General features: G+C 40.3%; 1 protein-coding gene across 1 annotated transcript in view; it reads left to right on the top strand.

The window, feature by feature from the left end:
- The first annotated feature begins 12,435 nt into the window (after nt 1-12,435).
- Nucleotides 12,436-13,087, top strand: part of pld1b (phospholipase D1b) — a 60,529-nt gene continuing 59,877 nt past the window's right edge. Inside the window, exon 1 of the mRNA XM_061713631.1 lies at nt 12,436-12,482. The gene's annotated coding sequence lies outside the window, so the exon portion shown is untranslated. The remainder of the gene's footprint in view (nt 12,483-13,087) is intronic.

The following is a 13,087-nucleotide window of genomic DNA, read 5'->3' as shown; positions in this document are numbered from 1 at the left end:
GTCTCGCGAGACGTTAGGTCGCTCGAAGAGGACGAGTTTGGTCAAGATGAAAACCTCCGTGTCTTTACGACATCGATCGACGTGCAGGTGGGGTTACCATCGTTGTACCTTTGTACGACCCTTTGGTATGATCTTGAAAAACAAAAATGATGAACTCTGTTGCAATGTAATCATCTGCTTGGCAACATTTTTTTATCCACAAGAATAGGATACTAAAATCATCCCCCAAATTTTGTGTATTTATGAACGAATTTAAAATGTATTTGAAATCTCTAAAAGTTATAACAACAATTAAGGCACGACATATGATCTCTTAAAGAATTTTCCCTACTGAATTGAATAAAATCAGCCTGAATTCCCCCTTATAAAAGCTGCTTTTTTTCCTTACTAGTTTAATTACTTTACTAATTTAATAACTTATTTATATAAGTTCCTTTTATTTCATTATGTCTGTTTATTACTTATTTTATTCAGTCTGTTGCACTTTATGTTAAAGCATTTTAAAATATGTCACATTAGGGTCAGTTTTATGTTCCCTTGTTACTCTTTCTGGATTTCTAATGCTGTATTATTCGTCATGCTCAATTCACTCAGCTGTTGTAGTCTTTTCTATTAATAACGTCATGCCATTATATGTACTACATTTGTTTAATTGTTGTTTATTATTACTGTTGTAATTGTACATTACTACCTGCCTTGGGAACACCTGAATGTGTTTTCACTAATTGTGACGTCTGACTTTTCAATAAAGTTTAAAAAAAAAAACAACCTTTGTACGACCCTATCCCTCTCTTCCTTTCCGTATAAATACATACATACATACATACATATATTATATACATATATATATTATATACATAGTATATTTATAAACACAAATGTATCTATATATATACATATATATATACATACACACACACATATATATATATATATATATATATATATATATATATATATATATATATAGTCCTTTGTTTTGATTGATAAGGTTGTCCCCCACCATGCAACCTGATTTACACTCATTGAACTGTTTAGATAAATCATCCATGTATAAATTAAATAATAAAGGCGATAAAATCCTCCCCTGTCGCAGGCCATTGGACACCAGAAAGGGTGTGGATGTCCTCCTTCCCCACCTAGCCTGCATAGTTTGGTGAGAATACCAAAACTGTAGGATCCTTATAAGATATGAGGGGACACCTCTCTCTTGTAGTTTTAAGAACAGTTTACCGTGGTAAATACGATCAAAGGCACGTGAGGCATCCAGAAAACACATAAATATTGTACAATTATGACTTCTGTACTGGCTGACAATTTCCTTAAGTGTATAAATACATAGGTCCGTGCCATGTTTTTTCTTGAAACCAAATTGGTTGTCGGTGGTTGCTGTATACTCTTTGAGCCTGTCCATAAGAAAACCCTCTAGTACCTTAGACATAATGCTCGCCAGTGCAATTGGTCTGTAGTTGTCTATGCTGTTTTACTTTCCCGTTTTGTTTTTAACTATTGGTACTAACAATTAGGGCTGGGCGATTTTGGACAAAAATAAAATCCCGATTTTTTTCTCTGAAAACCTGATTTTCGATTTCGATTTCTTTGGTAAAACTACAAAAGTCAATGGAATAAATTGTTTCAAATATTTTATCTTTATTTTTAAAGAAAAATAGCAAACAAATTTCCCTATTGGGAATGAAGTGCAATTGAAAGATACTGTAAATCCTCCTTGAGTTTAGTAAAGTGACATTTACAATTTTCTTGACCAAACAAAGATGACTAGACGAGCTCCGTCTGTAATGCAGCCAGCTGCAAAAAAGGAAAATCAATTTTCCGATTTTCCTTTTTTTAACATCGGTTGTGATTAATAAATCCGATTTAGATTTAAAATCGATTAATCGCACAGCCCTACTAACAATACAGACAGCATGGACTCGGGCAGTATTCCATGCAGAGAAACACATTGCCAGTAGCACAGAAACTCTATGGCTAGCATATTTCAGATGTTCTGCAGTTATCATGTCATGACCACATGATTTGTTAAAAACACATTTTTCAATAGCATAGCTCACCTCATCAAGTTTGACAATCATTCCATTGCTGTAAGTAATATCACCAAGATTGAATATCTACATATACACATATACAGTACAGACCAAAAGTTTGGACACACTTCCCCATTTGTTTGCATGAGAAGGTGTGTGTGGTCTGTACTGTACATGTATATATATATATATATATATATATATATATATATATATATATATATATATATATATATATATATATATATTTCTACAAAGGTCATACACATGAAATATATATGCTCCCAAGCACAAATTATTACACGTATTACTCTTATAGATTAAATTAAATGGACCTGAATAGATTTGGGTGACATGGCGGTTTGTACTGTTGTGTTACAGTCTGAAGGTTCCTGAGCAGTCGTGCTGGTTAACCACACTTGTGATGACTAACCTGTGCAGGTTTACCTCTGCCTTTAGACGGAAGACAGCTGGGAGAGACCTGCATGATCCTCAAGTGCATATTGATAATGGATGGCTTGGTAAATTAATCTAAATGGTAAATTGTTAGCCTGTTTTACATCATTAGGTTCATATACTTTGACCATAAGGAGATCAAAACTCTTCTCATCTCTGGCTGGAGAAGAGTATCTGCATTTGACCTTTTCTTAGAGGTCATTTTAAAGGTTTTTGTGGCACTAATTGAGGAAGTAGGTAGACAGGAAGTGGGTAGAGAAGGGGGGGGGGGCATTGCAGTACAAAGCACAGGCCAGGACTCAAACCTGCGCTGCCTGCATGAGGATCAGCCTTTCCCCGCTCAACCCACTGAGCTATCCAGGGCCCCGCAGTTGTCCTTTTCTGATAGAAATAATAAATAATCAGGTTCTAGATTCCACTTGTGATTTATTTTATCCCCCTCCCCCCCATGGTAATGCATTAATCAAACATTTAACAACTTCAATCCATAAACGTGTAACAAAAAACATTCCATGCAAAGGAGAAAAGGAGTAGGAAAAATAACAACTAAGAAAATGTATGAATGAATACAAATATGAGACCCAAAATAAATATTTTCGAATATTTTTACATCCCTTTTCATATAATTAAAAGATTTCTTGTTTGTAATTGTGTTTAAACTGATAAACAGTGGAAATAACATTTTAAATAATTTTCCAGAGAATTCCAGTGTTTCATGCAGCCACTGGTAACCGTGTTTTACTTTGTATAAAACTAATAATGTCTGTAAAACCTTCACCAGACCTTCACCAAACAATCACCACCTTTATATAAAAAAGAAGCAAGCAGCATCAGTTGTTTAGGTGCTTCTTCTTCTATTCATTCTTCTGCAGGCCATTTGGGAGCAGTAAAAATGCGCGTTACCGCCACCTGGTGGTTATTTCAGTCAAAGGTTGTTGCCAAAAGCTGGATTTAGATGTGTACAGAACTGCACTGATGGCCCTTTTCCACCAAACCTGTTCCAGAGCTGGTTCTGGATCACAACTCATTCAACTAGGAACAAGCTGAGAACCGTTTCTCTTTTCCACAGCTCGGGTGTTAAGAGGAGCCACGTCATTACGTCTCTGCAAACGTCAGTTACGTCGCTGCGTTTGCGTGAAAGTTGCAGCAACAACCAGGTATCTGCTCTAACAGGAATTGGTCCACGTAGCTCCTCCGTGGACACATCTCTAAAAGACAGGTTGTCTCCTCCTCCTCCCATGATGCTTTGCTGCAACCAGATTCATTCTTATTTGAAAATGTCTCCGTCTCCCAGTCAGTCTTGCTATTGCGGTCGTCCCGGGGGAGAAACCTGATGCTCTGTGGAGAATTACCGCTGGCTGAAATAAATCATTTAGGAAGATAAATGTTGGTTTAATAGATGAAATCTAACAGTTGTTGCTATTTATGGTTCCACGTTAAATCGACGCAGAGCCTACGGTGTATGTTACGGCGTACGGCGCGCGTCGCTGCGTAACCTACGCCGTAGGCTCTGCGTTGGTGTAACACGGACCATAAATCAGCCTTTATTCAGGCGAGGTTTGAAAAAGACTTTGCAACAACGGGCAAGCGAGTGATTATGTACATTCACTGAGTGAATATTATGAAAGTAAAATATATATTTACCGCTAGAAATGTAATCAAAACGCATTTTTATGCAGAAACTAACTCAAAATATTGATTTTATTCACTAAAAAATAAGAAATGTCCGCCATGTTGTTTTTTTTTTATTCAGTCCGCAAATGATGACGTAAAGCATTCTGGGAAATTTTTCTAGCCCTCGGTCATCTAGGGTGTATCCGAAAACCCTCGCTCTGAAGGGCTAGATTCATATCCACTACCCCTAAATAAGCACATTCCCCCTAGGTGAAAAGAGGAATTGGGACACCACTACCCTCACGGGAACGCGCAAAATTTAGGGGTAGGGATGAAAAGTAGGACTAGGGGGGGGATTGGGACCGGCCCTAAACGTACTTCAGTCACGCTGGCAGTCAGAGAACCTGGAGAGTGGATTTGAATATCAGTTTGGTCTTGTGGAGCGTTATCAGACGCTGCCGCTGCGGTGACATGCAAATGAGGGGCTTAGTCTGTTAGCTCTGAGTGCTGAATCCAGCTTCTCCAGCTCTGCTTCTGACTCTGGGAACTGATACCAACCAGATCCAGACTGCAGGGGTCTGGGAGGTTCCTACTGGGCCAGGAGGTCTCTGATGAGCAGTACTCAGGTTGAGGGGGGGATGAGGGGGGATGGCATCCCCTCCTGAAATAAAAACGGTCCAAATCATCCCCCCCAGTAAAACTGCCATCCCTCCTTTCCATCCCTTATGTCATTTCATCAATGAATGTGGTTTTACTGCTATTTCAACATTTAGAGTCATCACCAGAAAAATAACACCAGAAAAATAACTTATTTGACAATTTTCATCTGTTTCAAGTAAATTTTCACTTGAAATAAGTAGAAAAATCTTCCAGTGGGACAAGATTTATCTCCTTATTCCAAGCAATAAAATCTTGTTCCACTGGCAGATTTTTCTACTTATTTTAAGTGAAAATCTACTTGAAACAGGTGAAAATTGTTGTTTTTTCCAGTGATGAGTCTTGTTTTAGTGTAATGAGATTCTTTTTACTAAAATGAGGCATTTTAACTAGAAATAAAACAAATATTCTTGTTAAGATTTTGAGTTTTTGCAGTGATCCATTTTACTTATCCTGTGAAGGACAGAGTCATATTGATAAATTCAGAAAACAGTTTTTATTGTTGTGTTTTGATGTATTTGATGTAAGCCCAGTGGATATTTAAAGCTTACAGAAGGCTGCATTTAACTGCTGCTATGTCATTCCTGCAGTATTTCTGCAGGTGTTTTGGTCAGTGCTATTATTTGTAATATCTTATATTATTTGTAATCAGCACAAATTATCTGTCCCCATATGATAAAATCCACCATCCCCCTGATTGTTTTTTACAACTCGAGTACTGGTGATGAGTTCTGGTCCCGGACCAGCCAGGTCCTTATGGACCAGCACCAGAACTCTGTCCAGGGCAGAGACCTCAGGCCACGAGGACAGAGAGCTGTATTGGAAGCTCGTGATCTTCAGCCCTGTAAACGTCTCTGATGAGAAACACATGATGCTGAGAAGGAAGTGACTCTGACGGCTCAGGAACCGGCCGAGGGAAAGAGAAGGATTATTATGGTCTGCGGTCGCAGCGACGGGCCGGCTCGGGTCAGGAACTGGGGCAGGAACTGGAGGGCAGGACCCAGACGTAGGAGGAACAGGAAGCAAGGTTACCTCGGGATGTCTCATCATTGTACTCCTCCAAAAAGTGTTAATAACCCCCCCCCCCCCCAAAAAAAAAAATAATTAAAAATTAAAGCTGCAAGCAGCGAAGAACAGGCCCTCGCGCGTACAAATTTCACCAATAAAGGTCAAGGACTCAAAACTAAGTCCGATGACACCACCCATGACTCTGTATATCAAACCGTTCAAAAGTTGTGGCAGAAAATAGGAACTATCAAACCTGGACCAATCAGATGAAGAGGGTTGCGCTTTTTGGCGTCTATCATTGCCACGGTAACACTTTTGACTGAGAAAAGTAATGCACGTCGTCACAGGATTGAGACGCACAGTTTGATGTATAACACACCTGGGTGAACGTTACGGTTCAGGCAAAGAAGCGGCCGAAATGGCATAAATTGCGGAAAAATTACACAATTAATTCAAAATGGCCGACTTCCTGTTCGGTTTTGGCCATGGTGCCAAGAGACTTTTCTTTAAGTTGCGACATGATACAGGTGTTTACCGATTTTCCTGCATGTACGTCAAACCGTATTGTGGGGCTTGAGGCACAAAGTTTTCATTAATGCAAACCATTAAATATAACATTTTTCGCCAGGCCTGGCTTGTGTGCAAAATTTGGTGACTTTTGGGGCACGTTTAGGGGGCAAAAAGGCCCTCCTTTCGTCAGAAGAAAAACAAGGATAAAAACAAAAAAAAAACAAGAAAAATTCCTACAGATACAATAGGGCTATAAAAATATAAATAAATAAAGAAAAAGGACAGAAATGAATGACTACCGGGACGAGGCCATGAATCTGAGACTCTACTGACCAGACGGTTTAGTCGCTCTGACGGTGCAGAACATCCAACAGCTGGACACAAGACACAGACGGCCCTTCAAAATAAAAAAGGAAGTCAAGTTAGCAGAAACTGAAAAGGACAAAAAATGGCAAAACAGATCCTAACAGAACCAGAACCAGATCCTAACAGAACCTGAGAGGTTTTAGCTGAGAGTTTCTAGCTGAGAGTTTTTAGCTGAGAGGTTTTAGCTGGGAGGTTTTAGCTGGGAGGTTTTAGCTGAGAGTTTCTAGCTGAGAGGTTTTAGCTGAGAGGTTTTTGCTGAGAGGTTTTAGCTGAGAGTTTCTAGCTGAGAGGTTTTAGCTGAGAGTTTCTAGCTGAGAGGTTTTTGCTGAGAGGTTTTAGCTGAGAGTTTCTAGCTGAGAGTTTCTAGCTGAGAGGTTTTAGCTGAGAGTTTCTAGCTGAGAGGTTTTTGCTGAGAGGTTTTAGCTGAGAGTTTCTAGCTGGGAGGTTTTAGCTGAGAGTTTCTAGCTGGGAGGTTTTAGCTGAGAGGTTTTAGCTGGGAGTTTCTAGCTGAGAGGTTTTAGCTGAGAGTTTCTAGTTGAGAGGTTTTAGCTGAGAGTTTCTAGCTGGGAGGTTTTAGCTGAGAGTTTCTAGCTGAGAGGTTTTAGCTGAGAGGTTTTAGCTGAGAGGTTTTAGCTGAGAGGTTTTAGCTGAGAGTTTCTAGCTGAGAGGTTTTAGCTGGGAGGTTTTAGCTGAGAGGTTTTAGCTGAGAGGTTTTAGCTGAGAGGTTTTAGCTGAGAGGTTTTAGCTGAGAGTTTCTAGCTGAGAGGTTTTAGCTGGCAGTTTCTAGCTGAGAGGTTTTAGCTGAGAGTTTCTAGCTGGGAGTTTCTAGCTGAGAGGTTCTAGCTGAGAGTTTCTAGCTGAGAGTTTCTAGCTGGGAGGTTTTAGCTGAGAGGTTTTAGCTGGGAGTTTCTAGCTGAGAGGTTTTAGCTGAGAGGTTTTAGCTGAGAGGTTTTAGCTGAGAGTTTCTAGCTGAAAGGTTTTAGCTGAGAGTTTCTAGCTGAGAGTTTCTAGCTGAGAGGTTTTAGCTGGGAGGTTTTAGCTGAGAGGTTTTAGCTGAGAGGTTTTAGCTGAGAGTTTCTAGCTGAGAGGTTTTAGCTGGCAGTTTCTAGCTGAGAGGTTTTAGCTGAGAGGTTCTAGCTGAGAGTTTCTAGCTGAGAGTTTCTAGCTGGGAGGTTTTAGCTGAGAGTTTCTAGCTGGGAGGTTTTAGCTGAGAGGTTTTAGCTGGGAGTTTCTAGCTGAGAGGTTTTAGCTGAGAGTTTCTAGCTGAGAGGTTTTAGCTGGGAGTTTCTAGCTGAGAGGTTTTAGCTGAGAGTTTCTAGCTGAGAGGTTTTAGCTGAGAGTTTCTAGCTGAGAGGTTTTAGCTGGGAGGTTTTAGCTGAGAGGTTTTAGCTGAGAGGTTTTAGCCGAGAGTTTCTAGCTGAGAGTTTCTAGCTGGGAGGTTTTAGCTGAGAGGTTTTAGCTGAGAGGTTTTAGCTGGCAGTTTCTAGCTGAGAGGTTTTAGCTGAGAGTTTCTAGCTGGGAGTTTCTAGCTGAGAGGTTCTAGCTGAGAGTTTCTAGCTGAGAGTTTCTAGCTGGGAGGTTTTAGCTGAGAGGTTTTAGCTGGGAGTTTCTAGCTGAGAGGTTTTAGCTGAGAGGTTTTAGCTGGGAGTTTATAGCTGAGAGGTTTTAGCTGAGAGTTTCTAGCTGAAAGGTTTTAGCTGAGAGTTTCTAGCTGAGAGGTTTTAGCTGAGAGGTTTTAGCTGGGAGGTTTTAGCTGAGAGGTTTTAGCCGAGAGGTTTTAGCTGAGAGTTTCTAGCTGAGAGTTTCTAGCTGGGAGGTTTTAGCTGGCAGTTTCTAGCTGAGAGGTTTTAGCTGAGAGGTTCTAGCTGAGAGTTTCTAGCTGAGAGTTTCTAGCTGAGAGTTTCTAGCTGAGAGTTTCTAGCTGAGAGTTTCTAGCTGAGAGGTTTTAGCTGGGAGGTTTTAGCTGAGAGTTTCTAGCTGAGAGGTTTTAGCTGAGAGTTTCTAGTTGAGAGGTTTTAGCTGAGAGGTTTTAGCTGGGAGGTTTTAGCTGAGAGTTTCTAGCTGAGAGGTTTTAGCTGAGAGTTTCTAGCTGAGAGGTTTTAGCTGAGAGGTTTTAGCTGGGAGGTTTTAGCTGAGAGGTTTTAGCTGAGAGGTTTTAGCTGGGAGGTTTTAGCTGAGAGGTTTTAGCTGAGAGTTTCTAGCTGAGAGGTTTTAGCTGAGATGATTTAGCTGAGAGGTTTTAGCTGGGAGGTTTTAGCTGAGAGGTTTTAGCTGAGAGTTTCTAGCTGAGAGGTTTTAGCTGAGAGTTTCTAGCTGGGAGGTTTTAGCCGGGAGGTTTTAGCCGAGAGGTTTTAGCTCGAGAGGTTTTAGCTCGAGAGTTTCTAGCTGAGAGGTTTTAGCCGAGAGGTTTTAGCTCAAGAGGTTTTAGCTGAGAGTTTCTAGCCGGGAGGTTCTAGCCGGGAGGTTCTAGCCGGGAGGTTCTAGCCGAGAGGTTTTAGCCGAGAGGTTTTAGCCGAGAGTTTCTAGCCGAGAGGTTCTAGCGGAGAGTTTCTAGCTGAGAGGGTTTTAGCTGAGAGGGTTTTAGCTGAGAGTTTTTAGCTGAGAAGTTTTTAGCTGGGAAGTTTTAGCTGGGAGTTTCTAGCTGAGAGTTTGTAGCCGAAAGGTTTACTGTTGCCCTGCGTTGGTCTCACATGTTCCCACAGATGAAAGTTTGAAACTGCAGCGGTTTATCGGCGGAAACCGCAGATTGTCATCTCATAAAAGTGACTGAACCAGATCTCAGCTCGGATCCTCTCCTCTGATCTCACCAGACAACTTTGCTTCATCTTAGTGAAGTTAATTTAGTGATGTTTTTATTTCATTATTTGATCTTATATTACTAGAATAACCCCTACACCTGACCCCAGACGGAACGGTGTAGGAAGAAGTGGACAAGCCGCCTGTGATGCTGCTGGGAACACGATCACTTCACACCACTTCCTGCTCTCTCTGCTGCAGCTGCATCTGCTCTGAAAGTTGCTCCCCGGCTTTATCCTGTTACCTGTTATGTAATGTTGTTTGGCCAATAGGGGGCGCTATGGCGCCGCCGCCATCAAATCAAGAGAATAAGAATAAAAAACATGCTGTAAGATGCAAATAATTATTAAAAGAAGGTGTTATTTCAGTCTGTGGGTGACTGTCAATAGTAATTAAATGTTTAAATATTTATTTGGTTCCAAAATGTTTTTTATTTTATTTTATTTATTTCCAGACGTAAGGGGCGCCGGTCAAACAGAATCCAGTGTCTCCAACATTTGATAAACACGTGACCTGAGGATCTCTTTTTAATTGTTTTGAATTAGATTGGTAAAGGGAAGTGTTCGTCCCAGAAACTCAGTTATCAGCAGTGAATCAGCGATCAGCATCGTGACTCGTATGTTGTTTTAATCTAATGTGATCGGACGATTCATTCCCCGTCTTTTTTAGAAAATCAAACTGAACTACACAAACCAGATTTTTATGTTTATTTTAAATAGGTTAAATGACATTTGCTTTTGAAACAATATTTGTTGATCAAATATCAAAGAAAGGAACATTATCTTTTCAAATAATATAATATCCGGACAGAACAATGAAAATGTTCATGTTTTTCTTCCCTCTAATGTGTAAAATAAACTGAACCCAAACCGGGAAGAACAAAACAATAAAAAATAACAGTGGACTTGTTGAAATGTTAAACCCCGACTTTATGTTCAGTTTTCTGTTTCCACTGCAGCAGAACTGAACTGCTTCACTAAAACTTATGACCAATAAGCCAATATTGTTGGATGGTTCCATTTTTCAAAATTAAAGGACCAAAATATTATTTTCTTACTTTCTTTTTTTCCCCATTGTACCAAGCTGGTACCGTGACTTCTGTGTACCGTTACACCCCCATGGATGCCAAAAACATGGTTCATATTATAACTTTATATAATCTGATATAATGCAAACAGAAATCCCCCCTACAGTTGTCACAGGTGAAACAGTCTGCAATGTTTTTTTTTTAAATGTTTTTATTCCAGAAAATGAGCATTGGTTACAGATATTCCACATACACAATTTTTCATAATTTCTAATAATGAGAATAAACTGAAAAAACACAAATGTTACACTGAAATGGTTTCAAGAATGAAATTAAAGCTGCAAGCAGCGATGAACGGGCCCTCACGCGTGCAATTTTCACCAATAAAGGTCTAGGACTCAAAACTAAGTCCGATGACACCACCCATAAATGTCAAACCATTCAAGTCTATCGTCGCCACGGTAACGCTTTTGACTGAGAAAAGTAATGTGCGTAGTCGCAGGATGGAGACGAACATTTTGATGTATCACACACCTGGGTGCACGTTACGGTTCGGGCCGTATTAACGGCGGAAGAAGTGGCATAAATTGCGCCAAAATTACACGATTAATTCAAAATGGACGACTTCCTGTTCGGTTTCGGCCATGGCACCAAGAGACTTTTCTTTAAGTTGAGACATGATACAGGTGTGTACCGATTTTCGTGCATGTACATCAAACCGTATTGTGGGGCTTGAGGCACAAAGTTTTCAAGGGGGCGCTGTTGAGCCATTAGGCCACGCCCATGAATGCAAACCATTAAATATCACATTTTTGGCCAGGCCTAGCTTGCGTGCAAAATTTGGTGACTTTTGCGGCACGTTTAGGGGGAAAAAAGGCCCTCCTTTCGTCGGAAGAAAAACGAGAAAAATAAAAACATCTCCTACAGATACAATAGGGCCTTCGCACTGTAAGTGCTCGGGCCCTAAATATGCAGGATAAAAACAAATGAATGAATAAATTAAATGATATTAAAGAAAATAAATAAAAAAGAGAAAGAGTGGATATTCAAAACAGTGCAATAGTCAAGGGGCAACTTTATAAAAGAGCCTCCGTTAAGACTTTTGCTCACAGTCACATGTCTGGGTAAAGTTTGACAACCTATTTTTTTTGTTAGAACAAATCTATAGAAAGAATTTTAGGGGTGTTGTCATCTTGAATTTTTTAGCTGGTGACCACTAGAGGCGCTAGAATATTCAAATTCTCAATTCAGGCATATGGTCAGTTTTGCTCAACGTGTACAATTTGTATGCATAACTGTCAAGATTAAAACATTGTATATCTAAGGAAATAGATAAAACATACTAAAAAAGCCTTTATGAATCATATTGTAATATTTTAGCCAATATTGGATACAAAATATGACTTTTTTATAGACGTTTTTGACACAGGATTTCATAGAAAATGTGTTTCACTGTAAAAAAAAAAAAAAAAAATGCTTATTATGTTTGTGTTAAAAACACCTTTAAAAAAGTCATATTTTTTAACCAATATTGGACAAAATATAGCAATACAATTAAAAAAAAAAAGTTTTTCAATTGATGTTTTATCCATTTCCCTAAATATAAAATCTTGAACATTTTGCATAAACTGTACATTTTGACCATTATTGTGACCATATGCATGAATGGTCATCAGCAAAAAAATCCAAGATGACAACACGCCTATTATTCCTCATAGGGGTTCCTTCTAACAAAAAAATAAGATTGTCAAACTTTACCCAGAAGCGTGAGCAAAGTTATCAATCTTAGGGTTTGCCCCCTGACTACAGTATGCAGTGTATTTTAATATCATCCAGTTGTTGTCGCTTCCGGTCTGCGTCTCGGGCTTTTATTTTGAAGGCGGTCGCGGCAGGAGCCTCACGGCGGCGCGCATCAGCTGGTGTTGCTCAGCGGCTCCGCGGCAGCTGGGCTTCAGTCGGAGCAGCAGCTGCAGCAGCAGCCTCGTCTCGTCTCGTCTCGTCAGCAGGTGAGTTCGGGGTTGCGGGAGTGAAACCGCTGCTGCGGGAAGGAACTCCGCTGCAGGTGCGGTAAATTAGCCTCATTAGTGGTTCAGGGTCTGGAGTTTGATTTGGGGATGAATGTGCCCCCCCACCGCGCATGCGCTCCCTTGGGGGTCGCGCACAGCTTCTTGCCGCTGCCGCGTTGCCGCTGCCGCGTTGCCGCACGCGCAGAGCGACGCGCAGATGCGGTGGTCCAGTAAACCCGCCCGGATGATCTGCGGACCCGGACCCGGACTGGAGCTGATCCAAACCACTTCCTCTTTATCAGAACCATCAGATCCATCAGAACCATCAAACCTTCAAACCTTACATCACCTCCTCCTCCCTCCTTCACGATCTCATCATTATTGAGCAATAAACACATTTCCTGATGCAGTTTCCCGTCTGAGCTCCAGAGGTGTCAAAAGTATTCACATTCATTGCTCAGGTAGAAGTATAGATACTAGAGTTTAAAAATACTCCTGTAGAAGTTGAAGTATCAACTCAAGTTTTTTACTCAAGTAAAAGTATAAAAGTACTGGTTTCAAAACTACTTAAAGTATAAAAGTAAAAGTAATGTAAGGGGGAAAAA

Source organism: Cololabis saira, chromosome 22 (assembly GCF_033807715.1).
Source record: "Cololabis saira isolate AMF1-May2022 chromosome 22, fColSai1.1, whole genome shotgun sequence".
In the NCBI taxonomy this organism is placed as follows: Eukaryota; Metazoa; Chordata; class Actinopteri; order Beloniformes; family Belonidae; genus Cololabis; species Cololabis saira.
The sequence above is the reverse complement of the archived record's forward strand: the minus strand, read 5'-3'. Positions and strand labels throughout refer to the sequence as shown.